Source organism: Myotis myotis, unplaced genomic scaffold (genome assembly GCF_014108235.1).
Source record: "Myotis myotis isolate mMyoMyo1 unplaced genomic scaffold, mMyoMyo1.p scaffold_m19_p_1, whole genome shotgun sequence".
Taxonomy (NCBI): domain Eukaryota; kingdom Metazoa; phylum Chordata; class Mammalia; order Chiroptera; family Vespertilionidae; genus Myotis; species Myotis myotis.
In genome coordinates, this window is record NW_023416313.1 from 77,956,318 (window position 1) to 77,978,648 (window position 22,331).

Here is a 22,331-nt window from a genome sequence, read left to right on the forward strand (position 1 = left end):
TTCCCAGGTGATTCTAATGTGCAGCCAAGGTTGAGAACCACTGGCCTAGGCTGTCAGCCGCAGTTCCCTCCACCAAGCCTTGGGGGTAAGTGTGGTGATATATGGTTGTAGACAATTAAGACTTTTTTCTCAGGGTGTGATAGTCATGGCCGGTAGGTATCCAGCCTGATGAGAGCTGTTGCTGAACTTTCTTATAAGTCCAGGCTGTTGACAGGCAAGGGCCCCCGGCCTCCTGTGCACTCAGGACAAGTAGGTTCTTGTCACAACTGGACCCTGTGACTGGACTCCCCACTCCTGTGAGTCTGGGTAGCCTCATCCTTCTGTTCTCCAGGAGCGGAAACGAGATGAGCAGGGTTGGGACTAGTTCCAGGTCTCCTCTGACAGGTTAAGAGCAGAGAAACAGGATTAGGACTCAGTCCCACAGCCCCAGGCCTGGGCCTCCCGCAGAAGCCTTGCAACTTGTGGGGGCTCAGTCAAGAACCATGGTGGATTACAGCTCAGGAAAAAGCCCGGTGCTGTCTGCTTCTGAGCACACTCGTGAGTCAAATGCCTTCGGAGGAGGAAATGACTTATCAGGCTCACCTTCCTTGCCCTGCATCCATCACTTGCCAAAAACACAAGAGAGCCAGAGAGAAGATACTTTGCAAACTCCTAGCTGCAAAGCTCTCCTAGGATTTGATGGAACTGTGGCGGCTGGTGAACTTCTGTGGAGGAGCTGGGGGTACCTTTTAGTCAAGTTAGGCCTGTCCTCTGAGGTCTAGAAGTTCCCCATAGACAAAAGGCTATTCTTTGTATACTTTCCAGGATCCCTTCTCCCATGGTGTAACCTCGGCTCTTTTCCTGGTGTGTGTGTTGGGGGGATGGGGGTGGTTATCTCGAAGGTAGAAAATAGTTGCCAAACGGCTGAAGACCCTGCTGCATGGTAAAGTAGCTCTTCATAGGCCTTCATGATGCAGCACCTTGCAGGTTCAAACCCCAATTTAAGCCTGTGCCCAGGGGTCCTTGTCGCTACAGTTAAGGCTGTCCTAGGTTGTGGACTTTAGGGAGGCACAGGCCTTCCTGTCTGCTGTACTTTGGGTGGTGGCAGCCCAGCACCCTTGACTCTGTGAGACAGTGGTTCTCAAGTGTGCAAGCCTTTGTCTGTTATGATTTTACTTCCGCACCTCATACAGATGCTCAGAGTCCTAGGAAGTGAAAGATGGAGGGAAAGCCACATCCTCTACTAGTAAACCTCTAACCTGACAGAAGAGGAAACTGAAGCTCAATCTCATGACATGCCCAACTTCACAGAGCAAATTCATGGGAGAAGCAGGACAAACTTCAGTTTCTCTGTGGCTGGTCCCTTGTGTGTTTTATAGTCTCCATACGGCCAGTCAATAACAACTAAAATTTTTACATACTGTTATGAATAATAATTAATAATAATAATGGCCTAACTCTGGAAATTATTCCTTAGGTTTGGGTTTTAAGTCTCCATTGCCTGACACTGGTAAAGTTAGGTTTAATGCAGCCTAAACTCCCCGATGCCACGGTTTGCTGGTAGCGATTAGGCATTTGTATGTTGGGAGTGGATTTGTCTCCGTAGCTTAGAATCTAGATTTTCCACTCGCTCTGTTCTCATGGTGAACGTGGGCTTCCATCTCCGTACAATCTGTGAACTGTTCCACGGCAATGAGATTGTCATCATTTCACTCCACACCCCCGTCGGTAACACAAAGGGCTGTAATTGATGTGGTTCAGAGACCAGAGCCCAAGCAATAAAAATGAATCCCTTATGAGAGTCTGCAACGACGCACATGCATCCAGCGTCTGGTTTTAATGGGAGCGGGAAATCGCTAACAGATGACTGTAGCGTCCACAGGGCTGGAGTCTGGCCTTCCAACTAAAACCACGTCTGATGGCAGCTCATGGGCCCCACATGTGCCCCACAGACGTGAGTTATTTACAGGACGCCCGGAGCGTGTGGTGCTAGATGTATCCCAGCAGGGGCTGCGTGTGTGATGGCTGAGGTCATGGTTTTTCATTTCAAGCTTTAAAGACCTTTGGTTTAAAAAACCCCAGTTACTCCACTGGGATTGGCTTTCAGAGAAGAAAAACAGCCTCCAAGTTCCTTTCCTCTCCAAACACTGGTGGGATCAGCACTTACATCAGTAGCCCCCCACTTAACCCTTTGGGCAGAGAAGGTCCTGTATCCTCCAACTTGCTCTGGGCGATTTTGTCTTGAGTCACAGATGTTCACTATGAACTCACTAAAGGTATGTCTGATGGGTATGCACCCAAGCCAGAAGGCACAAAAACTGCTAAGAAATTACATCAGGCCTCAGAAACAGGCATTTCGGGGCTTTGCAAGAGGCCTTTGAGTAGGTCTGTTTCTAGCAGTTTCCTCATTTGTAATATGAAATTCGGCTCAGTCCTCACAGCCCCAGCTTCATCTGGAAGGTAGTCCGGAAGGTTGTCTGGAAGGTTGCTCTTTGGTCTAATTAGCATATTAGCTCTTATATAAAATAAGAGTGGTGGTGGGACTGGGGAATAGACCAGATTATTCCTCCTCTCTCCCCCCCGCCCCCCCCCCGAGCTCTTAGATGAGGAGAGCCCCTGAACATATTCAGTCTGTTTAGTTTATTCACCACCTCTCCCAGGATGGACGATTTCTTGAGGTTGAGGATCACGTCGGGGTGCACATGGTTATTGTTCTACATCTTCCTGCCCTTGTAGGTTTACTACCTGCTGAACCAAAGAGATTAACCCAGAGGCAGGGAGGTTATTAGAAGTATTTTAAATATGCCTCATTCTCCACACTCTATCATAGATGCACTAAGGAAAACAAAGGTGAAATAGGGAACAATAATGTAAGGGATTGTGTCGTGGGCTGAGGGGATGGTCGGTATAGGGCCCTGACTTTCTTGACACAGTGATGTACAGATGGAAGGATGATAAATCCAAAGGACGGTGCGACAGTGACGGTCATTTTTCCCAAAGGGTAACTCTTTCCAGCCCTCTTCCACACAGAAAGAGCCGTCATTGTCACCAAGCCACCTACAATCATGGGCAGCAATAGCACAATCTAAGATAAACAGGCCCCGAATCGATGCTGTATTTCACAAATTACAATTTAGCAAACCTTTGCTGGTACAGAGAGAGAAGACTGGAGAGACAGTGTTACTGTGGGTGAGAACACACATGATTTATACTTTCTTCAGTTGTTCATTTGTGCTTTCTAAATTTTCAGCCATAAACACAGATGAATTATTTTGGTAGTGAAAAAAATGTAATGCCAGTTAATTGGAAATTTAGAAATGATAGAGGCCAGGGGAGTTTTTCACAAGGGGCCTCCTGCTGCCTCCAGCCACAGACTCATGCTCAGTCTTCCTCCCTCTTCACTAGGATTTAGGCAGTTCTCTCCCCAAAGCAAGAATATCTGATTTCTGGCATTGATATCAGCACCTCACATAGAACCATGTTTCTCCTTCATAACAGTCAGACTTTTCCTGACATCACACCAGGTGAATTCACCCTCCTTTCGTCGCTTCCTGTGGGCGCTGAGCTGTGTTCTTTCTTGCGATGTCCTTGCAGTATTTCAGGTCTGTTTGTCAGCACACCACCCCAAATCTTCAGGCAAGCCTCTTGAGAGGTGGTAATTGTGTTATCTTCCCTTTAGGTTCCGTTTTTTGTTTGTTTTCTAGCTTCATTGAGACATAATTGACATATAACATTGCATAACGTATAAGGTGTACAAAGTAGTGATTTTACATATGTATATATTGCAAAATGATTACCACAATAAGATTAGTTAACACATGCAAAAATATGGAATGCTGCCATAATTCGTGTGTCACCCTTGCCCAGAGGCCATGCAAATCTTCTCTGGATTGTTCCAATGTTTGCACTTAAGTTATTTCTAATGATCTTACTTGATGCTTCATATATGTTAAACATCGCGCTAGCAATGCAAAATTCCATTGTGAGAGCATCCTGCCTAAATTCTGAGACTCTATAAGGACTTCAATGCTTCCTGGGTGATGTTTACTAAATATGGCAGAGAAAGAGGTAGAGTTTGAATATGTGGCTATGACACCCATGAGCAGGCAAAATAGGCAGGGAAGGAAAGGCATGAAACTGTTAGCATCTGCCTCCTGGGTGGCCGAGGAGCAGTTGCTGCAGGTGTGGCCTGGAGGGGATCATGATGGAAAACACAGCCCCAGCCAGGCTGACTCCTCCATGAGACCCACTTATGTGACAAGCAGAACTGGAGGGATCTTTCTGAGGCACAACAAGCAGGAACACAGCCCGAGATCTGGTGACAACAGAGCTTCAGGCTGTCAACAGAAGCTCTTAGCCGGGGTGGAGATGTGGTTTGGAGGCTGTGACTCTCGGTCACATTGCAAAGGATGTGACTGCAATGGTGTGAGTGTGCACAGGCCACACAGGGGCTGCAGCCAGCCTCCCCTTGCAGCTGGCCCAGCTCATGGCTCATTCATCTCCCACAGCTGTCAGGGCAGAGAACAACAGGTGAAAGCAGGCCCTGCTCATTGTTCCCGGGAAGCATTTAGCTATGCCTGCCACCCCTCCGCATGTCCAGCACAGACCTCCAACTTAGAGCTTTCATGCTGGGAGGCCAGCTCTCTGAGGCACTGTGACCCAGAAAGCTTTCGTTCAAGACCCAGTCCTAAAAAGTTCCCCACGTCTGGGCCTGGGAAGCTACTTTGGGGCCGCTCCAGGGTCTGGATGAAATGTAGGGACAGGTGGGGGCAGTCCTTGGGGAGCTGGGGGGTGGGTGGCCCTGAGGGCTGTAGGTCAGAGAGCACATTCCTCCTGCAGGCCAGAGCCCCCTGTCACCCGTTGCAGCCTGGGGCACTTAGTATTTCAGTTTGTCAGCTAGCCTCCCAAATCTCACGCAGCACACTTAGAGTGGTGATTGTCATCTTTCTCTTAAGTTCTTTCTAATGGTGTATATTCAGCATTGAGAAATACATCCAAAATGCAATTATATTTGGACTGCACTGGTAGCATCCTGCCTAAATTCGGAGTATCTGTAAGATGAAGACTTCAAGGCATCCTGGCTGAAGTTGGCTTAATAAGACAGAGAAAGAGAACGTTCTGAATGTCAGGGGACTCCAATGAAGCAAGACATGCAGGAGAAGTAAAGTGGGGGTGTGATAATGAGTGACTACAGAGTCACAGGGAGGTGGGATACTGGGAAAACATTTTGGAGAAGGGAGGCAGGTAGGCAGAGGTTGGGCCCCCAGGTCATGAGAAGCATGATGCTAAATAATAGAAAGCGGGTGTGAATCTAAGCTGGGCATTAAATCCAACTTGAAGTAAAACCTGTGACTCCTAGCAGCAAGGCCTGGGCTGGTTGCATCAGAGTCTGAGCAGACCCTTTCTGTGCACAGAGGGTGCCACAAAAGCAGCCACACTCTCTAAAGGTGGGGAGGGGAGGGGCCCATGGAGTGGGGATGCTGGGGCTGGGGCCTGCCACTGGGTGGACCAAGCTTTCTTCTTTCATCCCCAAGGGGTTTTCTCTCCTCCTCCTTGGTCTCTCCAGTCCAGTTGACAGCCCGCAGCCCCCAGCCCCGTCTACACATAGATAGAAAGAGCGTAGTGCATTGGGACAACTTACCCCCAAACTCTGTCCACCAGTGTCTGAAATTCCTGGCATCAGCCTCATTCCTCATGGAACCACTTAAAAAGATGCCATTTAATTAGGCTGCTGAAGTCATCTGAGTGGGCAATTAGCAAGCATCCCTTTATTAGATTTTCTAGTCTGGAATCTGTGAAGTCATCATTTTCCTCTCCCCTCCCTCCCCTCCCACCTCTGAACCTCTGTCCCAAGCCCTGTGCTGAGACAGGGATCTGTATTCAGTTCAAGCCTCTGATCTTTCCTCAGGCATGGAAATGTTGGGAACCGTGGTGTCCCCTTTCTGGAACTCTGTGACCACTCTGACTGTAGCAGTGCTTGTGTGTTTCTTACCAGTTGTGTTGTAATGCCATACATTTTCTACTCACATAGTCTATCCAATAAGAGGGTAGTCCCATTGTGGTCAAGGTCTGTGTCTCATAAGATCAAAGCCTTGGGATATCTGTGTCACCGTTTCTCAGTAGAGTCAGTAGACTCTGAGTTATTATCATAAAACTGCCATTCAAGGCAACATAGGTCAGGTAAGTACCAGCAGGGCATTTCCTCCTCAGACATGGCAGGTCCTGGGACTTGGGGATAATACAAGGGTGTTGGGAATAAGGCAGAAAGAGTGCTTGTTCCGAGGGCTGGTGTCACATGTCAGGGTCTGGACCACACCCACCCAGCTGGGGACAGGCAGGAGCCATAGGAGCTGACTCATCTACAGCTGAATCAGAATCGAAAGGAGTGGGGCGGGGGCAGCAAGACTGTTACAGATGATGGTTTGCAACAGAAGAACCTTCACACTTCGATGGTTCCCTATGGAACACTGTGCCAAGGGACCTTTGTGAACACCAGGAAGGCTGGGTGTTGGGCACAGGCTTTTTAGCCGGTAAGATGGGAGCTGCCCGAAGGGCCTCAGCAGGGGGTGGATGGCCCTCCAGGAAAGATGGTGCCATGGCCACTAGAGCCTCACTTGGCACATCTCTGACCTGCCTACAGGCCAGAACCTGCCCCCTTGGAGGTGTAGCTCATCTGCTCAGGCCACCCTCCCCGGGCAGGAGTTGGTTAGCTCAGTGGATCTACAGCCTATGAGATGCTCCCTGAAGTCCTGCCACCTCTACCTCCTGTACCTCCAAGTGTCCCTCCCTCTTCCTTTTGTTCCCACCCTGGCTGATCTAGCTTCCCCCTGAGCTGTCCCTGTACCCAGTGCCTCCTGAGTCACCACACAAGCATGGGGGAGCCGTCCTGGCTGCCCAATAAACTGGCTTCAAAATAGCTTTGCTAAGCCCACTGGGGACACCCAGTCTCCTGGCTCCTGCTCCCCATGTCTTCATCACACAGTCCCAGCTGTGCCCATGGAGAGGCTGTCACTCAAAGGCCTGGAGTGCTTACTGACCCTCTCTCTAGGGCACCTCCCCGAGGTCCCTCAGGTCCACCTTCCTGGACCAACTATTGCTGTGTGTCCCTTGGTTTTCTTAGAGGAAGGCAGCTCTTTCCAGGAGCATCCTGGAGTCTAGCAGAGAAGATAGGCTGGGGGATAACAAGGTGATTTCCTCTCACAGAGAAGAAATGTTTGCTAAGTTTTAGGTGGCTTCTCCTTGGAGGAGAGACATGACTACAGGATCCTTGCTGTCATATCTGCCTTTAGTTACATGACAGCGTGGTTCCGCAGGGCTGGGACTAGGGCGAGGCAAGCAGGGCTCCCTGGGCTCCAAATTCAGAGGCTCTCTCACTCAAGTTTGTGTAATTCCCTCCTCATGTCCCTCCCTCGCCTGCACAGTCACCTCACTCCATAGTTCAAGGGAAAAGAACCTGGGATGGGCCAGGGTGGGTGCCATTCATTAGCTCACTCTCTGGTCCCGGGTTTCCCATCTGTGAAAGGGGCACAAGGACACCCATCCGACTACTTGGCCCAGTTGCTGTGAACACACAACCTGCCCCTTGACGGGGGCACAGAGGTGTTCGCACACTGCAGAGTGCCCCAGCTTCTGGAAGGGGACACAGAAACATCCGACCCCTGAGAGAAGCAGCCTGTGCGCCGACTGTAGAGACACAGAGAGCAGTGGATGGTGACTACCCCCCTTCATTTTCCCTGGGGTCACACATCTCTCCTTGCCCAGCGGCCTCGCTGGCAAGTATGTGGGAGGATAGCCCCCAGCCCGCTGCAGGGGTGGGCTTCCATCTTCTGTGTTCTTCTGGCCAGACCTTGCTCTGTAAACGTCAGGGGCTCCCAGAAAAAAAACTCCCAGCGGCAGTGGGTCAGGGATAGGAGATGCGTGCCCCCCCACCCCCACCCTGCCGCCCCCTGCCTTGTGAGATACAGAACAGGGTTCAGCATGATGCGGCCTTTGCTTGCACAAGTAGGTGCATGGGCAAGGGGCCAAGTCGCCTGAAGGTGCACCCTCTGTCCTTCCCCAACACTGGGGGCTCAGGCCAGGCAAGCTGCAGGGACTGTAACGGGGAGCCAGGTCTAGTCCCCTCCCAGCGCAGCGTCCCTGTCTCCGGTGAGGATGTGTCACCCAGAGAAGAGAGGGTGCTACTTTCTAAGCGGCAAGCTCTGCAGAGAAGTCCAGAGGCCAGCCTGCCTGGGGCCTGGAAGAAACACTTTCTGTGCCGCTGCCCAACTTCCTCAAAGAACAATGCAGAGAAGATGCTGTTTTCCGCTGGGGAAGCTGGAAGGGTGTGGCGCTTACAGGTTGTGGAGAGGTCAGGCCAAGGGCCGCCCGCCTCTCCCAGTGGAGCTGGAGCGGGCATCACTCCGCCGCCCACCTGGGCGAGCTGTAGGGGCAGCTGCTTGGGTGGAGAGGAGCTGGTTACCCCTGCTATCCGGGGCCGCAGTTTCCAATTAGTGACTGGCATGGAGGTAAACGACACTGCTTGGTCATTGCCACAATTATTAACAGCACCACGAGCATTTGTTGATTGCCTGCAGTATCCACTGTAGAATGTAGAAGACACTGTCTACGCCTTCTAGAAGATTCCAGGCTACTTACGGAAAATGCAGACCAGCATGGTGTACCAAAAGGCAGGCAGCACGGACTCTGGAGCTCGCTGCCTGAGTTTGAATCCTGACCTGGCTACTTACTGGCTATATACTGTGGACATGTTATTTCACCTCCCTGTGCCTCAGTTTCTCCATCTGAAAATGGGGATGAAGATAATAACAGGATCTACTTTGTTGAGCTGTTAGGAGGATTAAAGGAGAAAGCAGTGTTTACAAAGCTCTCAGAACAGCATCTGGCATTTTATACATACAGTTTTGGTAAAATAAATCACGTAAGTAGAATAAAAATGTGGCCACAACAGATGGGGTTTGGTCGTTTTCCAGCGTGCGTTTTGTTTTTTAACCCCAGTTTCAGTTACTTCAAGTCCGCTTGGGTTTGTGGGAGAAGCACATAGGAAGAAATGTGATTCCCAAACACACTTGAAGACCACAGCCCCGCCCGAGAGCCTCTCTCCTAGGAGCGGTGGCCTACATTCTTGCAAAGCTTAGTGTGGTCACTCCTCTGACAGCGAGGGTTCCAGGCTCCCGAAATCAACGCAGCCATGTTGGCGAGGAGAAATTATGAATGAACAAAGGTCTGGGCTGAGATAGTGGGTGGTGCTGATTACACACAAATCTAGGATTTGAATGAGAGCAGCATTTATTTCCCTCTGGACAAGCAGATGTTTACATAATGTTATGTCCACATTGGGGATTGGCCTCTCCAGTGTGCCCAAGACCCAGTGGGGAAGAAAGGAGACTCAAGCTAGAGAAGGGAGATAGAGATAGAGGCTTCCCATCCTTTCCAGGGCAGTTGGGTGTGGAGTTGGGTGGAAAATGTACTTTCCTGACAGCCATGGACTGAGCCTCAGAAGCGTGGGAACTTGTGGACCAGCCAGAGGGAGGGACAGCCCTCTCATGTGTGGGTCCCACCAAAAGCAACAATGTGGACTGGGGGCTTGTAGCCACAGGCTGTCCTGGAGAGCGAGAGGGTCACTGATCCCTCTTACCGACAGGGCTACCTCACCCCTATGACAAGAGTGGCCAGGCACAGCCTGAAGATATCAGGGCAACAAGGAGTTTGGAGATTGAGTTGTCCAAGCATATTAAGCTGGGCCCTCCAGGCAAAAATAACTCACCAAGCTTCTAAAAGTGCACAGCTGAGTCACTAATACCAGTAGCAACTTATAAGTATTTACTTATAAGCATTTACTGCATGTCAGGCACTCTTCTAAGTGTTTTATGTAGCATCACTGACTCGATCCTTGCCAAACCCTAGGAAATAGGTAGTGTTATCATCTCCATTGTATAGATGAGGCAACTGACACGCAGAGAGGGTAAGTAACTTTCTCAAGGACACACAGCGTATAAATACTAGAGCTAAGGTTCAAGCCCAGCTAGTTTGGCTCCAGAATCCTTCCTCTTAACCACAACATTAAACAGCTTCTGAGTTACACAATTACTTACTTACATTCCAAATACAATGCTGGAGCCTGAATTTCAATCGAATCAGCCCCTGGAACTTCTAAGACTCACATGCTTTACCTGAGGGACTATCAACTCCCAGGCATGCAGGGAGCAGGTGATTAACAAGCACACGGTGTGTTCTGGTGGCATTTACTCTCTGAGATGTCAGGAGTGATTAGCACCCTCAAGACAATTTCTGTGCAGCCAAACTTCCCATTATCTCAACCTAATAAAGTCTCTTATGAATACAGTTCAGCCGTCAAAGCATTTGAACTCTGCCTTGCAGCTTTGTGTTACCTGTAAATCTAAAGGCATGTTTTCATTGAGTCCCTGATTAAAACAGTGAAGGAACAAGATGGGCAAAGGCACCTTTTTCAGTTACTATTTAATCAAAGACAGATCAGTCTCACTGTGGACTTTCATCAGCCCGTTTCTCCAAAGGGCGTCCTAGGGAAGTTCCTCAGCCCTGCTCTCCAGCTGCTTCTCTTTTAGCTGAACTGCTTCTGTGGCCCCCTCTTCACCTTTCTTCTCAGATCCTGTCCCCTCCCCTTACTTGGGGAGGGGGAGTCCTTGGGGACAGGTTTTGAAACTAGAGCTGCTGCCTAGTACCCCCCTTTTGTCTTCAAAGCCAGCGGAGCAGAACAAACCTGCCTGAGATCGCATTACAGTTTGAGCTTTGGGAGGCCAGGGGCCAGCAGTAACTGTTGCCAAGGCAACCAGTGGTGCAGAAGAGAGCCACAGAAAAGGGCTGAGGCTCTGGCCCCGCCTCTGGGTCACAGAGTTGAGGGGAGGCCAGGGGTTGGGCAAGGTCCACTGTTCAGGGGAAATTGTTCCAAATGTCAAGTGTGGCCCCACTGCTGGCTCTGCAGTCAGCCCCTCCCATAGCACCCTGTGGTGGTCCTCTGACAGGAGCTCCTGTGTGGCCTGGTCAGTGCCAGGCTCTGAACTGTCAGGCAGGGGACCCTGACGCTGGAGGAATGACCGAGAGCAATGGGGGCACCTAATGCCTCAGACCACAATAGTGTAGGCATTGTAATTTTTGGTTTTCTGTAATTTGCATTAAATTGGGTATTTCACTTTGCACACTTTGCATTACTTAGGTAGGCTCATTTGGTTCATATGTATACCCTTTACCTCCTTGGAAATGCTGAGGAACAAAGTGTACATGTCTGCATGTATGTGAGCATGTCATCTAAGTGTGTGCATGTGTGGTTGTGTGTGAGCATGTCAGTGTGTCCCTGTGAATGTATGCACTTCCATATGTACCTGTGAGTGTGTGCTTCCCTGTGTGCCTGTGAGTGTGCGCACACATGCATGGGCACACCCAGGGAGGGGGATGCAGCAGAAGCCAACGTGGGCTCAGAGCCCCAGATCCGAAAGCAGCAGAGGAGGAAACAGAAGATGCTCTCTGAAAAGGCGAGTAACCCCGCCAGAAATACTCAGATTTCACAGAAAATCCAGGAGGGCTGGTCTCAGCCCCCCTCTCTCCATAGCCTCCTGACTGCCCCTCCTGGTCTCCACTGAGGGGAAATGAAAACAAATGTCTGGAAAGAGGCCAAGAGCAAAGTAAGCTGTCTGGAGGAGGCTGTGGCCTCTTCGGAGGACAAAAGCAGGGGTAGGAAGAGAGAGGAGGAAGGAAGGGGGAGGGAGGTTAAGAGGGAGAGAGAAGACAGACAGACACCAGCAGGCTTGAGGGCCTGGGGCAAAGGGGAGAGAACACTGGGGCATAGCAGGCGGCAGAGCCCACTGAGGTGTGGGTCTGGCTTTGCCCTGAGCTGCTCCCACACCCCCTGAGGCAGAGACCACCCTGTCCCCACCTGGCAGAATTCATTTCTGAGCAGACAGGACAGCGGATCATTCAGCAGAGCAGGATCTTACTTGGAGGCAGATAGCAAACAGGGACAGCTGTCCCCTCGGACCCTGGCCACAGCCACCAACAAAGCAGGCTGGGAAGCCCATGGTTCCCTCAGGCGAGGTGCACAAGCTCAGGCACCTGGTCCAGGTTTCAGCTAGAGGGTGCCGGATGTGAAAGGGTGCAGCATGAAGAGATGCTACAACAGTCAGGCATCTCTTTAGTGTCTCACTTGTGGGGAGATGATAAGACACGGTCTCTGCCCTCAGGGGTCTGCCACAATGAGACAGAGACCATTGCTGGGTTGGCAGGGGCCATGGGACCCAGGAAGAGAGAGCATCATGCTGACACAGGGCTTACTACCTGCTTCATACACACTTGGTGTCTAATCCTATGGGCATCAAGCTTTATAAATGAGGAAACTGAGGCACTGAGATCTTACATGCCTCTCAAACTGAAGTCACATGGCCAGTGAACCTGATTTGAGGCAAGCCATGCTCCTAACCACTGCCCACCATGGCCTTTGGAAGTGGAGGATCAGAGACGTTTCTCACGGAGGGTCCTAGTGGGAGGTGTTCAGGAGGAAGAAGGCGGACAGGAGTCGTGCAGGCATGGGCAATGGGGGATGGTGTGCCAGCACTCCTGCCACGCAGGGTGTGTGGGAGTGAAGCTTGGACATGAGGAGGAAGTGTCTGAGCGTCCACCTGGGTTGGCTGTGTGTCTGAGAGTTACCTAATCGGTGTCCTTATGGTCACAAGATATTTATAATGGTTCATGAAACAGCAGGTTCTGGTGAGCCAGCAGCTGGGCATGCTGCCTGAGCACCTGGGATCCTGAAGAACCTGTCAATCATTAACCAGGTGGCCCTCCTGGATGGGAGGCTGAGGCTTTGGAGAAGCAGGTAGGGGCCACAGGATCATGATGAGAAAGAGGCCCAATGAGCTGGTGTGGCCTTGGGCAAGCCTCTCTGTGCCTCAGGTTCCTCGTGTGTGGCACGGAGCCAGTAGCAGTGCTGGCCTTGCAGGGCTGCTGAGGGGGATTGAACAAGTAAATAGGTGTGCACAAGAGACGTGCTCTCTACGTGTGGGGTGGTGTTGTCACTAGCAAGGTCAGAATCCTGGTCCCGGTCTTTTTTCTGACTCTTATCCAGGTGGATGATACTCCTGCAATCTCTCCTCCACTCCTCAGTCCTCTCCAAAGTCCCCATTGGTCCCTTATGCTGAGACTGAGACTGGTCCAGAGAGGTCTGATCTCATGAGGGACATTGGATCATAGAGGTGCACCCAGCCTTGCTTCACGGCTGGCTCTGCAGCAGGCGTGGGCAGCCTGGAGCTTCCCTCACCAGATAATGAAATTCCTGATATATTTCTCAGGCAGAAGCACACGGCGTGCCTCTCACTGCAAGAGGGAGAAGCTGCATGGTGTCCTCAGCCTCCTCCAGGTTGACCTCAAGCTGGGAGGGGAGGTCTCCTCAGGGTGAACAGCGAAGACTGGGCACACCCTATCCAGTGGGGGGGATGTTGTTCTAAATGAGACAGGCACAGAGTCAGCATCTTACACCAGAGATGGGGCCTCTGAGGCATATTAGAGGCATATTGAGGCCAGATTTGCTGTTGGGAGCAATTTAATGGGCCCCTGGACATCCTAACCACAGCTGATCACCAGGGGTTCCTGGGGGTGCAACACAATTATCTCCTAAGGTTGCTGTGAACATTTTCTGAGGTAATGCACAGAGAGCTTAGCACACAAAGGCTCTGGGTTGAACATATTAATTTCCCCATCTTTCCGACCCAAATATACTCACTTAAATACCTACATATTCCACTGGCTTACAAGACCTCTCCTTCCCGCTTGCCAAATTGTCACATGGTCATGATAAAGTACCAGTTACACAATAAAAACATCTGAGATAGAGTGAGCATGCATAATTATGAGTCTCAATTTCTTTTGGCTAAATAGTCACTTGTTCGTTGCATGGTTTCTCTCCCTTCATGTCTAATTTCTGTCGGGGGCCTGGCCTCAGGTTCTGTCCTTGTTTGAATAGTGTTTGTAAGGCAGCTGAATGACTCAGTGGTCTGTCATCTGCTTGGCCTCTTGATGTATTTAATATCTCTGAACTTTAGATTCTGTAATGCAGGCAGGCGTGGCACAACTAATCAGGTCCAGACTTTGTGGTCCTGAAGCCCCATGAATAATTGCTGCATACTCACATCCCAGGGAGAGGCACGAGGAAGCAGTGGAGTGCTTGTGTGGAGAAGGGATGAATGGAAGTGGGGAGAATGAGCTCAGGCCCACCGGGACGAACCCACAAGGAGGCCCAGAGGAGCCCCTTCTACTGTCAGGGTTGCGAAGAGCTTGTGGGGCCTTGATCTGTCTAAGGATCAGGCTAACCCAGAGAGTCTGGCTGTTTGTTCAGAGGCCTGCAAAGACACAAAGGTGACAATGAGAGAGAGGCGTGCGGGCTAACATGTCTTCCTCAAGCCTGGGAGGCCCCACCCCCTGTGCCTCATACCCCCCCCCCCGTCCCCCCCCCCCCCTCCCCCCCCCCCCCCCCCACACACACACACCCTCCTCAGTTCCCCCTGCCACGTGCAAGGCCCAGACAACCCTGCAGCTCTGTAGAAACCTGGATTCTTGCCCTCAACAAGGCCACTGCTGTCCTGCCTTCCTCCCCCTCCTGGGGGAAGGAGTTGGCGCAGATCCTGCTGAGCTTGCTGTCCTCTGAGGAACCTCTCCCATTGCTCCAAACCAATTACAGGAAAGATAAGAGCAGCTCCTTTGGGGGGTGGGGGGAAGGGTGCCCTGACCTAGACCAGGAACCCAAGTGCCCCGGCCCTTCCCCATTGCATAAGCACAGTGTTTCTGAAAGAGTTCTGCTCGGTGGCCTGCCCTTATCAAGTCCACGGTCTGGAGCGGGAGAAATAAACAAAACTGATGGAACTGCTTTCAGGATCTGTGGTTATTCCCCAGTCCCCCCGCCCTGAATCTACTGTTAAGGGTGCATTTATCCAACTGCAGGATTTTCTAAAGCTACCCCTGGGCCCCAGGGCGGAACCAGATGTGACTAGGTGTGCCCACCTCCATAGCTGTGTGGGCAGGAGGAACCCTTGCTCAGAACCAGATGTGACTAGGTGTGCCCACCTCCATAGCTGTGTGGGCAGGAGGAACTTTTGCTCAGAACCAGATGTGACTAGGTGTGCCCACCTCCACAGGTGTGTGGGCAGGAGGAACTCTTTTTTCCTTTGCTCTCAGTTCCTACAGTGTTTGTGAAAACTTAGGTCTCAATTATGACCACAGCTTAAGTTCCTCTTCCTCTGCTTTGAAAATCCTAGGCATAGTTAGCACTCAATAAATATCAATAAACTTGTATCAAATCTATAAAAAAAGGTCAATAACTTTGGAGCCCTGACTTTGTCCCCAATCACCTAAAGGAGACTGTAAGCCCAGTGCATGCTACATATTAGATGTTCAGTTGATATTTGTTGAATTACTCCTGCTTCAAGAATTCTTTCCTCCAGCCCCGCTACCTGAGAGTGACAGCTGCCAGTGACCTGTGCTTCTGAGAACAAAGGCTGTCACTTGGGAACACAGGGTCCCCATGGGCAAGGATATTGGTTTTTATACAGGAGAGACCTGGCACTGGGCCTGGGAGGCAACTACTTTGAGTTTCCAAGCTTGGAGGGTGCACAATCCCCTCATCCCAACAAACACACCACCTACATTAACAAACAGGCACAAAACACATGTTTGTGTAAATGCGTGAACAAAAATGCAATGAGTGTAAATAACATCTTTATTAGTAAACAGAACTTTATCTACAGAGTGGTGGTTTCACGCCTGGCCTTTGCACCTGCTGAGCCTCTGTCTCTGCAGTTCAGAGAGGTTGAACAGTTTGTTCTAGGTCACATAGCTGGAAGAAGAATGGAGATGCCCCATTGCCTCTCCCCAGGTCAGACGGAGGTAAGAACAATCCAAAGTCTTCTCACCTGTTCACACTGAGAGCAGAGGTTGCAGAAGGGGGAAGAGGGGAACCCAGGGTAGTTTGTCCCCTGGCAACAGTGGCAGTTAAGTTCACCAGGACACGTGGGACCCAGGCTAACTCCAGACTAAAAGGGAGAGGGTTTTGCAGACGCTCGTTTCAAGTCCAGAAGTCAAGCACACACCAAGAACGTCTGTGTGCAGGGTGCTGGTTGGACCACATCCCTCTTTCAGCCGAATGCCCAACTGCTAGAAGACAGAATGACAGAGATGGAGGAGCTTGAGGTCAATTGAAAAGGAGAATTCAACTCAATTTAACAAGTGTTTTTCCTATACTTATTGTGGGCAAGGCTTGGTGCTAGGCACTAGGCATCTAAAAAAGTAAGACAGGGGTGGTTGGCAAGGTAGTGAGGGAGGTTGACAAAGTCAAGGACAAAGAATCAGAACCCAAACCCTGGGCATTAGGCTTTATCCCAATGTGCCCCATAGGCATCCTGGTGCCATCAGCCCAGATGGAGGGCCTGGGGTTGTCTCCCTTGCCAGGCTGTGCCTGTGCAACCCCAGCTCCCAACCCATCGTGTGTGATGGAGACAGACAAGGAGAGCAGGGCTCTCAGCCTACCCTCTCCTCCAGGACCAGCCTGGCTGTATCAGCAGCCAGTGGGCACCATGCCTATGCTTGGTTATGAAGACAACAAGCCCTCACCTTTCCCACACCCCTCACTCTAGTAGCAGAGGCTGCTCCTTCTAAAAGTACTTGGCCCCCACTCTACTCCTGAGGGGGCAGGGGAGATTGTCAGCTGGGTGAAGCTTGGCCCCAGCACACGACACCCTTCCTCTGAGTATTTTTTCATTCTGGGCCTCCAAACAGCTTTCCCCTCTCACTCATCCCACTTTCCCATGACTTCTCCCACCCAGGCCTTCACACAGTGTCCTAGGGCCTCAGCTGAGATGCCCAAACGGACTTGTCTTCAGATCACTGGGTGGGCATCCTGGTCCCAGACTAAAGACTGTTCCCAAAGGTTTAGGGTGGGGCCTGGAAATCTGTGTTTTCAAGAGAGTCCCAAGAGGTCCAGGCTGCCAGCAGGCTGAACCCTCTACTTGAGGATACACTCCTTTGCTAGGTGTCTCAAGGGAGCATGTGGCTGGGCTGTGGTTCTAGGGTCAAGTGTTTTCAAGAAATTTTGCCTAGGGGAAGGGGGTGGATGGAGGAGGAAGAGGGCATAGAGGGGATAAATGGTGATGGGAAAATAAAGTAAAAAAAAAGAAATTTTGTCTATGAAATTCTCCTGTAGGGGAGAGTTGTGATTATGGTAACATATTAAAAGATTAAATGGGCCTTGACAACAGATTTCCATCATCTGTATATATAAAAGCCCACGTGACCATTACTACAAAATGACCGGAACAACCGTTGCTACGACAAGAGCTGACCATCAGGGGGCAGACGCTCAATGCAGGAGCTGCCCCCAGCCCACAGGCCCCAATCACTGATGGGGCCTGTCGGCCAACCTCCCGGTCCCTCCCCCTGGCTGGCAGACCCCAATCACCCGATTGGGGCTGGGCCCTGGGCTGGGATGGGGAACCTGGGATGAGTGGCAGTGGACGTGGGCAGCGAGGGAAGGAGGAGGCAGGGAGGCGGGGAACCTGATTGGCCCTGATGGCTGGCCAGGCCTAGGGTCCCCACCTGTGCAAGAATTTTGTGCACAGGACCTCTAGTTTAGAGATAAACAAAGAAGCTCATTTGATGAGCAGCTGAATTCACAGCAGTGTTTCTGGAACTGGTGTGGGAAGTTCTGCTCCAGGCCTTTTCTTACTTCTCCCCTCCTTTCCATCAAAACACACCCACAGTGTACCTACCCTTGGTAAGGGTGCCATGGGGAGGAAGGGAAGAGGGATGAGAGAAATGAGTCCTGGGGAAGTTATTAGCTTGCTCATAGGTTCCCAACTTCACTGGGAAAATAATTCTGTGATCCAGTGAAAATATTTGTTTCCATCAAGCTTTTGAATGGGTCACCCTAACCTTGAGACCAGTGAAGAAGGGATTTGGGGGAAGGTGGGCTTTTGAGAGCATAGGATTCATTAATTCATTCAACCGACTAACTGTCAGCAACCCAAAGTTGACTGAGAGACCACTGTGTGTAGAAAAACCTGAAAGGTCCAGCTCAAAATCACACCACTGTAGGTGAGACCCCAAATATAGCTGGATTAGAAGTCAGGGTTCTAGTTAGGATGTGACATTCAGAAGAGAAGAGAATGGGGAAAATCAGTCCTGCGCACAGCTGAAGAGCAGGTTTAGCTTAGTGGAGATCTCTCTTTGAAGATTCCATTTTAGTTCACCTTAAATGGGCCCATTTAAAAAATATATGTATTTTTATTGATTTCAGAGAGAAAGGGAGAAGGAAAGAGAGATAGAAACATCAATGATGAGAGAGAATCATTGATTGGTTGCCTCCTGCATGCCCCACACGGGGGATCAAGCCCACAACCCAGTCATGTGCCCTGACCAGGAATTGAACCGTGACTTCCTGGTTCGTAGGTTGACACTCAACCACTGAACCTTGCTGGCCAGGTTAAATGGGCCTATTTTGAAGGGGCACCAAGATAATTGTTATAGCATCTGTAGTCAAACTGTCAGGCTTGAATCTGGGGTTACGTGTTTGTGTGCAGAGGTGGGTTATTTACTTTTGTGTGCCTCAGTTTCCTCACCTGTCAATGGGATTGTTATATGGATTAAATGAGATCATGAAAACTAAATGCTTAGAAAAATACCTATTTATAACAAAGGCTCAGTAAATGTTAGCCTTTATTACTGTTAGTATTTTTGTTAAATGGGAGCAGAATTTGTGAGGATTTGGGCACTATCTGTGCTGTGGTCAGGCTGCAAAGCACATACTCACACGACGGGGCTCTGTGGAGAAGACACAGTTGATCTTGGAGTCACAAGAGGCCAGGATTGCAGAGGACTAGAGTCCCAGTCCCCTCAGCAGCGAGGTGAAGGTTGCAGGGAACTAGAGTATCAGTCCCCTCAGGAGTGAGGTCCAGGTTGCAGGGAACTAGAGTCCTAGTTCCTTCAGTAGTGAGGTCAGGATTGCAGGAGACTAAAATCCCAGTTCCCTCAGTATTGACCAGCTCCTTCATGCATCATCACATCTCATCTCTTCCTGCCTTGATTCACTGCTCACTCATCACCCTCCTCCCTAGAATCACTTCCCCGAATTAACCACCTGCCCTCAGCCTTAGGCTCTGCTTTCTGGAACAAATTCAAGCTAGGACAATAATACCTGTTCACTGGGGAAAATTTGGAAAATAAGAAAAGCATGACAGCAATCATTAGCACCCAGGCATATGTGGCATATGTCAGTATATTTCCTACTAGTCTTTTCACTTTGAATATACATGACAACATAATTGCCATATACATGGTTTGGCACTTACATTTTTAAAGAAGTAAACATATATTAAAATGGTTTCTGATGATATCTTTTATTGGCTGTATGCATCATAATTTATTTAACTATTACCCCATTGTTGAAAAAAGTTTTTGATTCTTTTAGATCAAGAGAAGGGGAGAGGGAGTGAGAGAAAGAAGGAAACATCAATGTGTGAGAGAGAAACATTGATGGATTGCCTCCTATATGCACCCTGACCGGGATTGAATCCCCTACCTAGGTATGTGCCTTGACAAGGAATCAAACCTGCAACCTTTTTTTTTTTTTGGTATGGGATGATGCTCCAACTAAATGAGCCACCTGGCCAGGGCTGAAAATTTTGATTTTAACACTTGGTTAGTATAAACCACACTGAGATCAGTATCATTATATATAACTTTATCCTTATTTTTGATAACTTCTTAAGAATAGTTTCTTAGATGTAAAATGATTGCATCAAAGGTCATGGACATTTTAGGATTACTATGAAAAAAGAGAAACTGGGCATAGCCTCGCTTTCCACAGGACCAGGTTCTTTTGCCTAGTTTGAGTTCCTCACTTTGACCTAATTTGATGCCACAGGTGATTAATTTCAAGGACCCACCTTGTACCGGGGTGGATTCAGATGTGAGAATCCAGTCATTGTTGTCTGCAGCAATGGAAGGCCAGAGACACCACCCGGGGCAGCAGACACACCCACTCACTTCTCATGCTGCCCTGGGTCATTCCCCTCCCCCAGGCCTCCCTTCTAGATGCTAGTTAGCCGGCAGATATCACTGTGCCGCTCCAGAGGTGGGTCAGTCCTACCTCTGCGTAGGCACTGCACAGCTGTCTGTCGTATGGAGTCTCTGGTGCTGGTGGTCATCTGCCCAGGACAATTTTTAGAGCAAGACTTGGGAACTGCTTTTTTTTAAATCTTGGAACTGCTTATTGAACCTTCTTCAAAAAGTTGTGCTCTTTTGAGAATTCTCTCCTGTGGACTCTCTTGACATGAATCATGGGAAGTGAAGTCCCTGAGCGTAATTACAATCTCATGCTACCAGGCTGCCATTCTGAGGCCATAGAAAACACGGTCTTATGCTCAGGGTGGGAGTCTGTGGCATGGGAGCGTGGTGACAGGCTTTCACCCTCTGTGCTTAGTCGCAGAGCTGCATGGAGTGAGAAGGGCTCCAAGGAGGGTTCCCGGCTGTGGTGTGTGGTGCTGCCGGGGTCTCCTTTCCTAAGTGTCCGGCTGGTGCTGTCATCTAGGAGGAAACTCACATGCCCTGGGCAGAGGGCCTGAAGCTTTGTGGGGAGAGGCGTGTTGCGCCAGGGCTGGGCCTGGACACCCTGGGTGGGGTGGCAAGGCCTGGTTCCTGCTCTGTCCTATTTCAGAACCTTCTCCCAGGCCTGGTTACTTAGGGATGAAACCTGTTTGCTCTTTAACATAGAGGCAAGAAAACCCTTTCTCCACTCTTAATTTGATTATTCCACATTTCTAACTAAAGACTCATTTCATAAGTGTCTATAAGACATTTTGGTGGGATGCCTTAAGGCCTCTGTAACACAGGCCACACCAGGGGGTGCCACTCTCTTAGCCCCCCCCAGAGCTTAGGTATTGGGGGTTCTCTTCCTTCCCTACCATGTTACTACTCTGGGTAATAAGGACTTGACCTTCTGGTTTGGAGCTTAGAGCTGTCCTGAGCTATTAAAAAAAGAATACAGGCAGGAATTGTAATGAATCTCTGGAAAAGTTAATCAGTGGTTGTGTCCATTCTGCGGGGTAATCCACAGGGCGGTGCAGTGAGCGGGCAGTGGGAGGTCCTTGCCAGTGGACCAGGCCAGTGAGTGTCCCCATCAGCAGAATGAACAGGTTCCATGCATAATCAGACTGTGAGCTGTAGGCATCAGCTTGGCTCCAGTGTGGCTTCCTGGACTCTGGTGTTTCCTAGCCCATTCTCTGTCCCCTCAGCCAGTGACCATTACCCAGTCCTCCTAGGACTGGGCAGCCAGGTTTTCCTCAGGAGTTTCCAGCCTATTGTTATGGGGCAAACCCTATGCCCACTTCCTTCCATGCCTTCCTCCTTGATTATCAAAGAGCCTTTTCTGTTCTGAATGAGACTCATTTCTTGGATTTGATCGAAAGTTTTGCTTTCACAACTGTTGTTCCTGAATTGGGCATCAAGAGGCTTATTGGGAAGTGAGAAAATGGATCATGGGCAGTTCTTTCTCTTTGTATTCATGTGTAAAAATCTGAATCCTCTTTGAGGCACAGTGGATGACTCTGATTGACAGGCTAAGAATCTGTATAAAGAGCTACAGGGAAGACAGAACAGAGATGGACAGTTCCCCATCACATCTTGTGAGGGGGAGTAATGATGGGAATGTTCAATGCCATCATCTTGGTGATGTCACCCCTCTCCCCTTCCACAATTCAGAAAGTGTTTTGACACCTCTCTGAAGTTCACTTTTGGCACTTCCCCTGATCATTTATTCTATTTTCCTACAGGATCATGGCATAATATAGTAAAATATACAAAGGTATACAGGTTTATGGATTCTTAACATGTGTATACATCTGTGAAACCACCATTGGATCAAGGTTTAGAATATCCCACTGATAATTTTTAAAATCTGAGCAATAGACTTCATTATAACTGGCAAGTGACATTAGGAATGACCTCATCTTTCTTTTTTTTAAAAAAATATATTTTATTGATTTTTTACAGAGAGGAAGGGAGAGGGATAGAGAGTTAGAAACATCAGTGAGAGAGAAACATCGATCAGCTGCCTCCTGCACACTTCCTACTGGGGATGTGCCCGCAACCAAGGTACATGCCCTTGATTGGAATCGAGCCTGGGACCTTTCAGTCCGCAGGCTGACGCTCTATCCACTGAGCCAAACCGGCTAGGGCATGACCTCATCTTTCAAGAGAGATTTCACCTCCTCCCCCACAGCAGGGGGTGTGGTTTTATGATTTAGGCTCATTAATATGGTCATATATTCATAAAACATGTGATA

General features: G+C 49.8%; 1 non-coding gene across 1 annotated transcript; it reads right to left on the minus strand.

Annotated features, from left to right (window-relative positions):
- Nucleotides 1-3,801: 3,801 nt before the first annotated feature.
- LOC118661422 lies at nucleotides 3,802-3,909 on the minus strand. Its single transcript, XR_004969341.1, has one exon. It is a non-coding gene; the product is annotated as a U6 spliceosomal RNA (small nuclear RNA).
- Between the last annotated feature and the right edge of the window lie 18,422 nt (nucleotides 3,910-22,331).